The 14,088-nt window shown below is 38.8% G+C and overlaps 1 non-coding gene across 1 annotated transcript; it reads right to left on the minus strand.

The window, feature by feature from the left end:
* Positions 1 to 3,640: 3,640 nt before the first annotated feature.
* On the minus strand, positions 3,641 to 3,712 carry TRNAH-GUG. The gene has a single exon. It is a non-coding gene; the product is annotated as a tRNA-His (tRNA).
* Positions 3,713 to 14,088: the final 10,376 nt, after the last annotated feature.

Genomic DNA, 14,088 nt, shown 5'->3' on the forward strand with positions numbered 1-14,088 from the left:
CATCCCAGAATCCTGAGTGAATTAACTGATGTAGTTGTCAAGCCTCTCTCCATGATCTTTGAAAAGTCATGGAGGTGAGGTTAAGTCCAAGGTAAGTGGAGAAGGGGAAATATTGTACTCTTCAAAAAGGGTAGAAAGGAGGACTCTGGGAACTACTGACCTGTGAGCCTCACCTCTGGCTTCCAACCCCGGTCATTCTATAATGCTATTATTCTAATTATAATGCATAGGGTTTTATTATTGTTTCATGTCTGTTTTGTGTTTCTTCCTTTGTATTGGCTAAAAATTCTGGAACATAACTAGTACAAAATATTGTTAAAGGGGATAATTTTTCCCTCTAATTTTTCTTTTCATGACTGAGTACGATTTCTGCAGTGAATTTTTGTGACCAGAGAGGTACCATTATTTAGTTACAAAGCCACTGCACTTTTTTAAGGGCAAGAAATCTTATCTGGTGTACTGTGAAAGATTCCTAGCATTGTGAGAAAAAATTGCACTTGAAAGTACCAAAAATGACCCTTTTTCTCATTTTGTTTAAGTATCTATTGAAAAAAGAACTGGAATCTACTAAGACTTCTACTAAGTTTTTGTGAAATTTGATAAGGAAGGCATTCTTTCATAGCATTTTATTACCTTGGGTATTTCTTCTAGTACTACAAGAAAATTATTAGTATTATTCTATATTGGTTTGGATGTAGAAGGAATTTCAGACATTTAAAAACATGTATTACAGTTTACTCACTTGTAACAAAGAATTCAGATTCCAAGACAGTAAATTAATATTATTATTTAATCTTAAACTAAAAAAAGAAATTATCTATTGGGTTTGACTTTTTTTTCTTCAGTTGGTTAGTTAACTTTTATGCTTTTCTTGACACTATTCCCGTAAATGATAATCCTACTGGGATAAGAGATTGCACTTCTCTTGTAACTGTGCTACCAACCAGGGCAGGCTACAGCTGTGGTGAAGGAGAATAGTTGTGTGGTTTTCCTCAGCTAGCAGGGCAGGTAGAGGTACTGGGACAGGCAGGACCGCAGGTAACTTTTTCAGTTACATATGCCTTTTTCAGTAACATTTCCAGATTTCAACATTCACATATTTTATTAAACATTGAGCAGACTATAGCAAGTGACAATGTGACTTACATTTTTCACCCCTGCAGAGAAAGGGGAAGAAATAAGAATTCTTGTTGTGCCCCTGGGACTAGTGTTGAGGTGAGCTGACGTGAATAACTGCTTATTTTCCTTCCCTTGGTGCACAGGAATAGGAATTGGAAGATAGGCAGATCAATACACTAAATAGGGCAGCTGAGTCAGGCAGGAAATATTGATATTTACTGTTCGTTTGGGCCTGCAATAAATGACCATCCCTTTCCTCAAAGCCTGATAAAATAAGGAGGGCCTCATGCTGTGGAGGTGTGTTGTCTCATGGGATTTCTGCAGAAAGGAGCTAGTTTATGCAGTCTTAAAGGTTAGTGTCTCCTGAAATGTTCTGCCTATACTCAGTATCCCTGTTCTGCACAAGCTGCTCTGGACGCCTGGAAGGATTAGCCTGGAGAAGGCACACCAGATATCATACAGCTGGAAACATTTTTTTTTTTTTTTCCCCCAGCACAAGAACATAGAATGTTGATTAAGAGATTAGGGAATTTAGACACCTCTGGATCTAGGGAGGGTTCTGGTTAAAGGAGCTATAAGTTTGTGTATAGGTGTGGTTAAATGTGCAAAACCCCTCTCTGGATTTTATTTTGGCAGCTAACCTTCAAAAGATTGGCTTCCTTGAAAGGGGTGTAGGTAAATTTCAACTTCTTATTGGAAGGAAATTACATTAATTATTCCAGTTGTTTTGACTGTGTTCACAAATATTTCTGTGCAATTAATGAAAGCATGTCAAAGGGAGACGAAAGTGTATGGAGTAATGTGTAAGTAGCATCAACAAATGTTTTAAATATCTAGGTCTTTGGAGGCTTATGTGGCCAAACTTTCCCTACTTTTAGAGGCTAACCCTTAATTTCTGTGAATGTTACAGTAAATAAAATCCTGCTCCCACAAAGTCAGTGGGAGTTTAGCCACCAAATTTAGCAGAAAGAGGACTGAGCTGTGTAACTGTTAATTAATGCCACTGCCTATAGGAAAACTAAAGACATTTATTTTGCTTGGGAACAAGATTATATAATAAATCCCGAAAATTCTGAGGTTATCTGATTGGTACGAAATATAGTTCTTGGAGGAAAAAGTTGGTTCAACAGATGTAATTTGCAATATATTACAATGTAAATGTTAATTCCAGTAGCTTTAAAGGAAACTGTCTGAAATAATTTAGATGCAAAGAATAGCATTTAATGGAAGGAACTTAAATGTAACATTATTATATGTCAAAAATTATATGTAAAAAAATTTGGTTTGCCAGGGAGTTGTTCTAGGTTAAATCACACCATGGGTAATGCCCAAAATGAAGACTATGGTGAAAGGTACCCAAAACATTGAGCCTCAGTGGAGAGCTTGTCCTCACTGCACACAGTAGGAGCACAAAGTAATTTGTGACACTTAAATTCTGTGGTGAAGCATCCTTTTCTCTCACAGTGCATACACAGGCTTTCATTACTTTCACCAATGCGTGATGGTGGTGGAGTAGGATGTACCAGTTCTTCACTGGGTCTCACCCTGGCTGGTCCAGGGGGATACTCTGCTTGCATTCTGGAACAGCCTTTGTGACTTCCCCCAAACACCTGGAAGTGTCTTTACCTTTCCTACTCTCCAATACAAATGCAAACATGTCACTCAGAGTAAGATTTTAGCTTGAATATATCCTCAAGGGAAGTACACATCCTTATGCACAGCATGTAAGAATAATTCCCGAAGAGTAATCTGAGACCGGTCCAAAATGTTCATGAAGTAGGTACTTGTTATAAAGCAGTATGAAGCACACCTTTGATGATCTAAAGTTGAAATAATTTATTTAAAACGGAGATGACTTTGCAGTGGTGCAATTGTAAAATTTCTCTTTGTGTCCAGAGATAAGTATCTGACTGAAAGCTATCAAAATTTCTAGAGTTCTCAATCACAGACATAATAATACCATGCTTAGTTGAGTGATGAAAATTGCAGTTGGAAGTCTGATAAATTTCATTAGATGCTATCCGGGGTAACAACCTTGACCAGTTGACTTCTTTCTAACATGATGTATTCATATTTAAATGTAGTGTATCCAGGATAGCATTTGCACTATATTCTTTCACATGCTGAGAAATAAAAGCACAGCCTTCTCAAATTCTCTTTATCTCCCAACAGCTTTATGTTCAAAACAGACTTGATTGCTGCAAGCATCTAAGCCTCTCCTCTCTTTTTTCTTTCTGGCTGTGTTTCAGACATAAGGCCAATTTCCCACCAAGGCGTAAATGTAAATGTAATGTAATGGCCAGTCTCTTTGCGAACGAAGAACCGGGGAAGGTCTTTACACCTTCCAGCCTGCGCATTAGATTTTTTTTTAGGTGAGACACAGTGTGCACGGAACTGAGCCCACCCTTTAATCCTGAGGTTCATCTGCCGGGGCCAAGCACGCTTGGACGGTGGCAGCGAGGTCCTCAGGACGTAGATGGATTGCCTTACAGGGCTAACGAGCTCCATCTGCCCGGGGAGGGGCCCTGACCGGGAATCGAACCCGGGTCTCAGCGTTCACAGCGCTGTGCTTTAACCACTTCACCACCAGGGGCTCCCAAGGCGTAACATTGCTGTGAGTGGTCTGACCTGGGTGCAGTGCAGGAATGGGACTTCTTGGACCCAGGGAGCTCCTGGTGGGAGAGAGAAGTTAAGGATTACAGCTCACCCTATCTACAGCCAGGCTTTGTATCAGTGTATCAGTGCTGTTTATGGTTAAAACAGCATGGATGCTGGAGTTCTGATAGAAGATGGAACCCTACATGCCACCCTTCTATGAAACTGCTGCACATGTGCCTATGAAACACCCTGTTTATAAAATGTGTTGAGGAATACATTCAGTGGAAGTAGCTTGGTGTGCAAACTGCAGTGACAGATTGAGCTCTGTTTGGTAGGAGCCCCAGGCAAGAGTTCCTGAACTGCTGGCCCTTTGCATAACAAGGGGCACGGGGACCTGTGGCACCAGGCAGGTGACTGGACAATCAGAGGCACAGCAGGAGCCAGTGATGCCCAGTGTGGTGTAGCTGTGAAGGGGCTTCTGTCCCAGCTCAGGTGTGTGGGTGTGACTGTCATAGTGGTTCCTAAATGTTCAGACAGGGAAGTTACCTTAACATATACTCTCTCTGGTGATCTTAAAGGGTTTTACTCAGTGAAGGACTAACACAGATTCATGTGAAGTGACTGGTGCCTAAAGAAGGGGCCATAAGGAGAATATTGATCAGTCTTGTCTTCCTTGTCCACACTTGAGGATGGCTGCCATCCCACAATCAGTGTTTACTGTGGCTGTAAGGGAGATCCTAGACAAGTCCAACCTTGCACAGACTCCTGTCCTGTTACTGCTGATAGCTGTTCAGTCAGGGCTACCTAGAAAGCAGGAGGCCTTAAAGAATTTTTTACTTCCAAGGTGTTACCCTTCTATCCTTTGAGGCCAGAAAGGCTTATCTTCAGTATCCAGCCATATTGGCAGGAAAAATGAATACTTGTTCACATATGAATACTTTCATTTGCACATGAATATCAGTGTCACTGTGAGGGATAGCACCTCCACAATACTTATGATAACCAAAATCTCCTTGCATGAATAACGGCAGAGAGATGATCAGGACAGAGAGATGATCATGACAAACTGAAACACAAGAAAGAACATACGGAAGCATTTGTAAGTAAAACGCTCCTTTCCTTATATAGTCCAGCTGCACAGTATTTTCTGTTATGAGTTTACTATTTATAAAGCTTTGTAGGAAATTCCAGTTTGTGGTATACTGACTCCTATGTAGTCTGAGTAATAATTTATAACAGCATAAAGACAGACTGTATTTTAAGAAAGAGGCAAAGAACCAGAGTAAAGGTTGAGCCTACAACCTGACTTCTGCATTTCATGACATTTGAGAACGTGATTTATCAACCTTAATGTTACATTAACATAAGCACATAATTTCCTAGGAACTTCATACCAAATTTAAGGAAAAAAAAAAAAAAAGAAAATGAAACAAAGAAGGTCTGAGCGTAAAATCACTGTACACTCTTTCCTCTGTATCTTGCATTGCTTTCACAAAGAAATCTAGATTGCGCTTTGAAGCTTTATTGTCCTATGAGCTTGGAAGGAAGAAAAGACTCTCTGTTCATCCAAAGGCAGTTGTTGCTCAGAAGAACATAATACTTTTCTCTTCAATGCATTGGGACATCTGCAAGGCATGAAAAAAAGAGCAATCTCTGGTTGCTATCCATGCTCCTACCAGTTAATCGGAGGAAGTGGACAGGCACTTTGAAGCAAGGACTCTGGGTATAGCGTGTGGCAGGGTTCGATGCATGAATGTGTACATGAACTTCTTCAGTTACACTGGTCAGAGAGACTTGGTTTTAACTGTGGTGATAAGTCTTGTGCTTTAGTTACTCTTACAGCTACTGTGGTTTCTAATATTGGGTCAAAGTTTACATTCAAAACAGATTCATGGATGTCGTAACCCTTTGTGATTTTACTTTGATTTTATCACATTCTTCCTTCAGGGATAAAACAAAATCAGGAAACACAGCGACAAAATCATAATAAAAATCCATGTTTCATCCTGATATTTCCTAGGTTTTAATTGCTCTGTTTAAATGACCTTTTCATTTTGAAGTTTACTTTGATGGTATTTAAAAATAATTTTAATGTTTAAAAATCAGTTAAATATCAAACTGACATAGTTTTCTCCACAATTAATGAATCATGGAAGCATCTAGCTAATCTTCTGGGCTACTGATTTTCCTTTAGAAAAAACTGAATGTTTTAGTCCCTGAGATAAATGGGATTGCAGGAGGTTAAACACCCCACAGGAGGCTCCATGTTCAGTTCAAATTTCAGCTAGTAAAGCTCAAGCAGAAAAAAACCTTGCCAACTTTTGTGCAAGATTAATCCACTTATCTCCTAGTTATTTCACAGCCATTTCTTGCCTACTTCCTATTGATTCACTGTGTGCTTGAATTTTTCATTCTGCTTTCCTCTAGATGTGTTCCTAGGGTTTGAATGCTCTGAAGAAAGCAAGTCATGAATTTCTGGTAGGTACTCTGGTCTCTGACTACACACTTTTCAAGGTATATATCTACTTTAAATTTGTTTTATGAAATTTGGCTTATAATTATCATTTTTTTTTATATTCTGGACTTCTTAATAATGGTTCAGAGGGGAACTTCATCACAGTTTAGACTAGATACATTCTTATAATCTAGCAAATATAAAAGGACAAAAATATTGCATTTCTATTTCATCATTTATGCATTTCATCCCCATTTTTCTTTCAAAATATTTTTTTTTGCCATTCAGCACCAACTCTTCTAGCACTAGATGCTTATTATAAATGTGACATGTTCTGCCATTTACAAGAAAAACCCTCTACAAATCCACCCAAACTCAGCAGTGGTAAACTGAGGTCAGCCAGGCAACACTGTTGTCTGGGACAAGCTGAGGCAGTCAAGAAGTTCTGTTGCAGTTCTTCTGTTTTGGAAATGGCTGTTTTTGCTTGACACCTGCACAACCTCAGGCCAAAGCGGCCAAAGTAAATATGCTACTGTGAGCTAAAAAACCTGGTTAGATTCATGTCCAGTTTGCCACACTCAAGGTAGACCCCCTGTGTTGGCAGAAGAGGCCCGTTGTTGGCAAGAACTGGTTTAGTTTTAGAGAAATAACATTGATTAACCTACCAGTGCTGCTGGAGATTGATTTGATCTCCAAAATGAAGCTTACTATTAATATGTACACATTTTCATTCTCTTGCAGTAGATTTTATGCAAGCGTGTCAGGGATCTTTAAAATGCCAGAGGGCTAGTGTTGCAATTACATGTGCTGGAATATTTCTACAGTCCCTCTACATCCTTTAGTAATTGCTTCCTTAATTCCTGCCAGCATTACCCAAAATGTTTCTCACCTTGTCCACACTGCCTATGCAAATTTTTCCATGCTGCACTAATTCTGGTCAAATATTAAATAATTTTCTTACCTTCTACTGAGGAAGAAGCAGGCAGTTTCTCACGAGGTATAGTCTCAATATTACAGTTAAGCAGAGACAATGGATGTTTTTATTACTTTACAGAGGAGATAAATACCTTGATTCTGTCACCAACCTTTACCTACTGGCTTTTGCTTTACCGGGTTGAGAAAAGATTGTAACAGCTTCAGCAGAACATTAGCTGGCCCTCACTTCTGCTTTCACTTAGCACTGCTATATGGTCTTTGCAAGGTGTGTCTTAAAGGCTGCAAGAGGAAGGGATGGGGGGTACAGAAATGCAGTTCCCAGTGCTGCAGGCACTGTGTCTGAAATAATTAAGGGGTTAGAAATTATAGCTCCTTCACTTCACCTTAGCAGGGCTCGATTAGTGTGCAAATAAGCTTGTCTGCCCAATAAACAAAGAGCTGAATTCTGTATTTTGTTATCACAAAGTTCTTTTCAGGAACCGAGGCAAAAAGATTTTGGTAGAATGAGTTTGAAGAATGCAAAGCAAGTGTAAAGGGCTGAATTTATGTAGTGATTAAGTCTATATAATTATTTTAGGCTTTGCCTGTTTTCTGCTGTAGCAGCTTCCAGATTAGCTATCAGACATTCTGCTCTGTTTCAACCCATATTTTCACATCTATTTTATAACAAATAGGATAGAAACTTCCTTTCTGGAATCAGAACTAAAATTCAGTATCATGGAAGTTCAAAAGGCAATGCCATTATCAAGGGATTCCTATGAACTTTTGCAACTCATTTTGGGATGCGTGGCACTTCCAAGTGACCCTCTCTTAATATAGCTAGTAGGAAATTATGACCTTCTTAAACTTCCTTTATCCTTGCATGCAGGAAAGCTATTAACTTGGGCAGAAAGCAAGTATTTATATCCACAGTTGAGGATTTTAATACAGGCCTGTTATTTCAGAGATGAATTAAAGCACTTGATTTTTAGCAGAAAGTAGCAGTATCATGTAACACTTAAAAGCCTTCAAATTAGTTTGGAAAGAGGAATTCATGAGAGCTATCCCCCTTTTCCTTGCTCTCACTTATTCTAGCATTGGTGTCTCTGGAATTAGCTGTAAGTATGTCCTTGGCAGCTATGCAAACAAGGCTTGTTCCTGTAACCTAAATTGTATGAGTTGCTGAGCGCTGCTGGGAAGAGGCAGAGCACCTTCTGCTGCCATTGTCTTCAGCACAAATTGACAATGACACATCTCACCTTGTGTAGCTCACTGGGTTGCAGGGCTGGGCTTATAATGAATTCACAGGGTTTTTTCCACGCCTTGTTCCAAACCATCAATAAGAAAAATATGCTAAAACTTGGTAAGAGGAAAAAAAAGCGATAGCAATACTACAGGTTAAATCCTGAGCTTATGTGAATCAGCACGGCGCAGCTGATTCCAGTGATGCCATATCAATCTATCCCTGCTGAGGTTCTACTTTAAAAATTTTAATGGCTATCAGTTCAGAGTAAATACTTCAGATATATTGCTAAATAATGGTTTAGATGCCACAGCAAGAAACAATATTATGCCACTTATTATTCCATTTTAAAACAACATAAACCATGTGTGAGAAATTAAATCTGTCACCCTGGGAAAGAGTTCAGGCTGTCAAAGTGGTAATAGAAATGAAATTCAATTACCTATTTTCTATGTTACCCATAGTAATTCCCCAGAAAATATTAAAGGAAATTGAAGAGGAGATTATCTTGTAAAGTGGTTTTATAATATAATTATTATTTTAATTACTTTAAGAAAAATCTGTACAATTCTGCAGAAAGCTAGATGAAAGTTATAAGAATTGCAACTGTTTGTCAGGCTAAGATTAGCCGCCACTGACCATGACCATCATGCTGTGATGGCAGCCACAAGCTCACTACTAAAGATTTTCCTCATAATCGTCCTGTACAGCTGTATTTGTCTCTGCACTTTTTCCTTGCTGGAGCTGATCCAGCTCCACCCTAAGTTTCAGGGTCCCATGGGTGGCAAACCTTCACTGAAGGTTCAGTGGCCCCTGGATTAGGAAGGATCTTGCATTTGTTTTCCTGTGTGACTTTTACAGCTGTGAAGAGGGGAGCTCAGGCACTGTCCTTGGCATGATTTCACCATATCATGAGAAGTGGAATAATGCAGCAGGAGGTACTGTGAGACACCATTACATATGCAGCTTGAGGGTGAGCTATAGCCTGCAGGCTAACTAACGCTGCAACCAGAGGCCACAAAGACCCAAACCTCAGGGTGTTTGCTAACCACTGAGATATTGCATAAGGGGAAAGAGGGGCTCAATATAACATGCAAAACGGAGAGGCAGCTGGGATTCAGACTCCTTTGTGGATTTAGTCCTGAACTAATGCATACATAGTCTGTAAGTAAAAGTCATGGACAAACTGCACTTACGCTACAAAGAAATTACAGTTCTTCAAGGCAGAAATTTTTAAAAGTGAATGATGGTGTCAGGTGTTTGTGTTATAGAAGAGTTCATATTTTTTTCCAGGTCAAGTTTGTACACGAGGATAGAAAAAGAAAAAATAAGAGAAAATAAGAAAAAAACCCAGGCCATTACATGCTGTTGCTCTCAGAGACTGGTATTTCCTATCCTATCACAACACAGAAAACTGAATATATTCTATGTCAAGAAAAATACTGAGAACAATGAATGCTTCACTAAGTGTGTCATGGTGCTGTGAGTTTATGGTCATTTATTCCCCATCTCCTTAATCCACTACGATATTTTCTGTTACCTTCCCAGATCCTTAATGGGAACAAACTGGCAGAGATCTTAAGAGGAGGTTGTGATTTGTGTGTACAGTTCTCATGGTGGAGAGGCAGTGTTGGATGGCTTCCTGTTCTCTGAAGTTTCATCTCTGGGACATAACCTCAGCTGGAGGGTACAGAGCCGCTCTGAGGGAGACCAAATAGCTCATGTGCGTGAACCTTGTTTGCCTTTGCGCTACAGGACTGCAGAACACCTGACCTCTAAGTCAGCCCATGCAGAGATCTGCAGTGCTTGACAAGCCTCTTTCAGATACTTGAGCTAAACTGTTTACAGCTTGCTTGCTAATTTCTCTACTCCTCTAAAACCTGCAGCATAAAGATGCACTGATTATTAATTGCCTTCTCATCAACATCAAGAGGTCTTGGTGGTGTTTGAAATAAATGGATAGTGTTCAGGGAATATGAGGCCTCATCAAAACTAGGTGTGAATGACAAGGGAGAGTTTTTACCGTGAAATAAAGTCAGATTCATCACTTATCGATTCTGAACAGGCCAGTCTCAGTAGCAGAAGCAGTCAAGCCACAGCACAGGGTCTTAGCAAACTAGCCTCACAGACTGGCTGTGCTTATAAGCCTGAGCATCACTCTGACAAGGCTGATTTTGGGTTTATAGTATTTCTGTGCTGTGTAGATGTATTGTTAGCCTAGGGCTAGCTTGGGGCAATCCACGTGAGACCGCACTGCACTAGACAAGCGCTCCCTCTCTCTTTCTTTGAGGAAGATGATGAAGTCACTTCATGGAGGCTCTTGGAAAAGGTTTAATTTTACCTTCTTTTGACTCTTTCTCTAAGCACATTTTGCATTTCCTAGTTATCTGTTCACATGGGAACTCAGACCACAAGCGCCATTCAGGGCTGAATTAGAGTGGCCAGTCAGGATAAGGAAACTTGCAAGTTGATAATATAGCTATAAAGAAATAATTATATCGAGCTAGATCATGCCCCCTAGGCATAGACTTGTATTTGGAAGAGCCTTCATGGCATGAACTGGATGTACTGTGATACTTGGCATGTACAGTTACATGAAACTTATTAAAAAGGCTGCTGCATCACGCCTCTGGCTGAATCCTCCCTTGTCAACCACCAGGGCTTTCCAGAAGAGCAATTACATGCAGTTTTGAGTTCCCCCAGGCATCTGGGCTATATTACCCATATGCTGCAGGGGAAGACTGCTTACTCCTTCCTCTTTTCCTGTGGCCACAGAGACAAGCCAGTGCAAAACTAGTCCTCTTGTGATCTGACAAACAGTTGTGCAATGCTGAGAAGGTACAGAGGAAAGAACAAAGCATCTTAAATTTCTTTCCAAAATGAGAGGCAAACACAAGATCTTACTCCTCCATATCACTTTATGTAAATAAAGCTGTGGGGCTGTAGCTCACTTGTTGTTTAAGCCTTTATAGCAATGAAGTATTCTAAGAAAAGGAAAAAAACCAAGAACTGCAACCTAGTAAATCTCAGGCAAATCCTCACAGCTGATATGTGGTCATCGCAATACAGTAAACATGCTTGTAGGTTGGCTATTCAGTATGTCACTTTTTGACTTTTTTTTTTCATTTTGAAAAATAATAGCTACAAGGCTCTTTGAGGACCTCTGGGAAGGTTTTAAGCGTGTCCAAGGAACCTGCTCTTCATAAAACAAGAGTCAAAAGTATTGAAGACTGATTCCATTTTTTTATATAAAGTTTTTGTAGCTTTAAGTCCTCAGCTCTAAGTGAAGGAACAATGCTGAAAAACAGTTATTTAACAGAGCAAGAATGATGGGAACAGGAGTCAGAGAATAGCCTCAGCTATCATAAAGGAAATGGAGCAATAAAGGAAATGGAGAAATACATTAATTAGAAGTTAAAATAAGACTAAGTGCATATGCTAGTTTATATTTCAATGTTGAATTTCACAAAGGAGTTTCATTAATTTCATTTAGGGCTTTTCTTATATCTTTGGAAGGTCCTTGAAATTAGGCAAGTTTGAATTAGATTTGAAAAACTTTTCATTTCAGAAATTTTCCAGCATGAGGTGGTGATATTATGCATTGAATATGTTTTTCATAGTTATATCTGTTTTATTTACTTTTGATAGTGTTTTATGTAAAGTTTCCTGGATACAATTGTATTTCTTAGATGCCTGTCCCTCAGTTACTGTTGTGGGGTGTTATATGATTTTTTAGGAGCATTTTCAAGTACAGATTTTACTTATCTGTTTTTACAAGACATAATTATTCTGTGCTAACTGATAGGACATTTCAGCTTGCTTCGTGCAGGCAGCCTTCTGTGAATTCAGAACAATCATCTTGTCGTGGTTTTGCTATGGTCAAAGGCATGACTTTGGGAATGAAAAAATACATAATTAGTTCTTTATTAAATCCTGTCTCACAATGAAAGCAAAATCTCCCACTAAAATGCCATTTGTAGTGTTTGCTGCTTAAATATTCTGCCAAGCCTAAAAGGTAAGGCTACCATGGAAATTCCTGTCAGTCAAAGATTTGTAATACATAGAGTAAAAAAGAAAAGGAAGGAAAGAAATGGAAGTTAAATCTGTAATCAAGCTTTGCCATCTGCATCCTAGCCAGACTTTAAACCCTATTGCTTGTCATTGAACAAAACTGTACATGCAGTGTAAATGCAAGTAGGACTGTACTGATATTTATTGAGGATAGATCTATATGTTGTGCTATGTACACAGATATAGACTTACAACTGAAATTACATTATAGATCAATTATAAATGAGGTGATATTTTACTACAGAAACATGCTTGCAAGCAGATATAGTTCATCTGTGTACCCTGTTTTGTTTCACATTGTTAATGAAAACCTTTTTATTTCTTTATTCACATTTGGAAGTAGAAGGTGAAACAAACCTTGATGAGTAATGTATTAAATGAATTTTAACAGCCTTTTCTCTGCTGCCCATGGTTTACTACAAATATGTGAATTCTAAAAAGCACTGATGATTTAAAACTATTTGCAGATTTCAAGAGTTTATATAAATAATTCTCACTCTGTGTATCAGTTAAAAAATAGCATTATGAATTACACCTGGCATCTCTAAACATGAGTTAAGTCAAATATATCAGATGACTTTTTTTAATACTTGCAAGATTTTTTCCTAGTGAATATTTATATCTTGACTACTGTGTAGTGAAAAGTATTAAATGCAGTCCATTTAACCTGAAATTAGCTCAGGTACTGCTCCAGTGATGTGACTGTCACGGAGCCAATGCCAACAAAGGCCAACAGCCCAAGTGTTCACAGTAAGGTCTGTGCAGGATTTCTGAACTTATTGCCTTGCCCTTGGCAGCCAAGCTAGCCAGGATAAGGCTAGTTCAGATAAACAAGGCACACCTTTTGTCTGCACCAGTTCACATAAAGTCACTCTGGGCTAAATTTTAGCTCCAGCAACAAGGATGAAATGCCCTGAATTGCTCTCTCCCAGGAGTCCTGCATCAAAGACAAAGCTTGCTTTTTGTACTGGCCTCTAGTAACATTGAAACAACCACTGAAAATCATAAGCCTTCTTAAAAGGAAATCAAGAAAAGCAGTGAATATTTTTGTTAATAAATCTGCTATTTACTCTTACACAGCCTGGCAAAAGCAGGGTAGTGCAGCATCTGGAAGTATTTCTGAGGAAAGTACTCTGAAGAGCCACCTCCTTGAGCATGTTTTGTACACCTCTTGTTTACCTAGTTCACATACTCATTTTCCAGTCATCACACCCATGTTAGTTAATAAATTAAAACACTGGCAGCGTAGAAGAATTTTATCAAATTTGTACAGACAGTTATTAGCATATTTACCATGGCCAAATTGTTTCACTTGATTTATTTCTAAGTCAGAAACAGTCTCAGCAAATACATCAGCATTCCAGCTCAACCAAAGACTATTTATTTCCTCCTTAGCAAAAAATCAAGTTGATAATATTCTGAATAATACATTATCTGTACCCATCCATCCATTCACCCAGAACTCAATTCTCTTAGGCTGAGCAGTGTTTTAGGTTTAAATTTCCCTGTTTGCATTTCTCTAAGGGTAAAAAAGATCTTTACAAAATACTGAGTCAAAAGGGTTTATTTTCATTCAGTATTGGGAAGGGATTTCTTTTTCCCTTAAGTAGGGAAATTTGTATATATTAATTTACCACTTAGTTCTGTGTCCCATAAGCTCTTCTTGTCTTCTTGCAGTTACTCTAGC

The sequence above is a fragment of the Empidonax traillii genome, unplaced genomic scaffold (assembly GCF_003031625.1).
Source record: "Empidonax traillii isolate 1590-97213 ecotype Southwest subspecies unplaced genomic scaffold, ASM303162v1 scaffold417:size1128589, whole genome shotgun sequence".
Taxonomy (NCBI): Eukaryota; Metazoa; Chordata; class Aves; order Passeriformes; family Tyrannidae; genus Empidonax; species Empidonax traillii.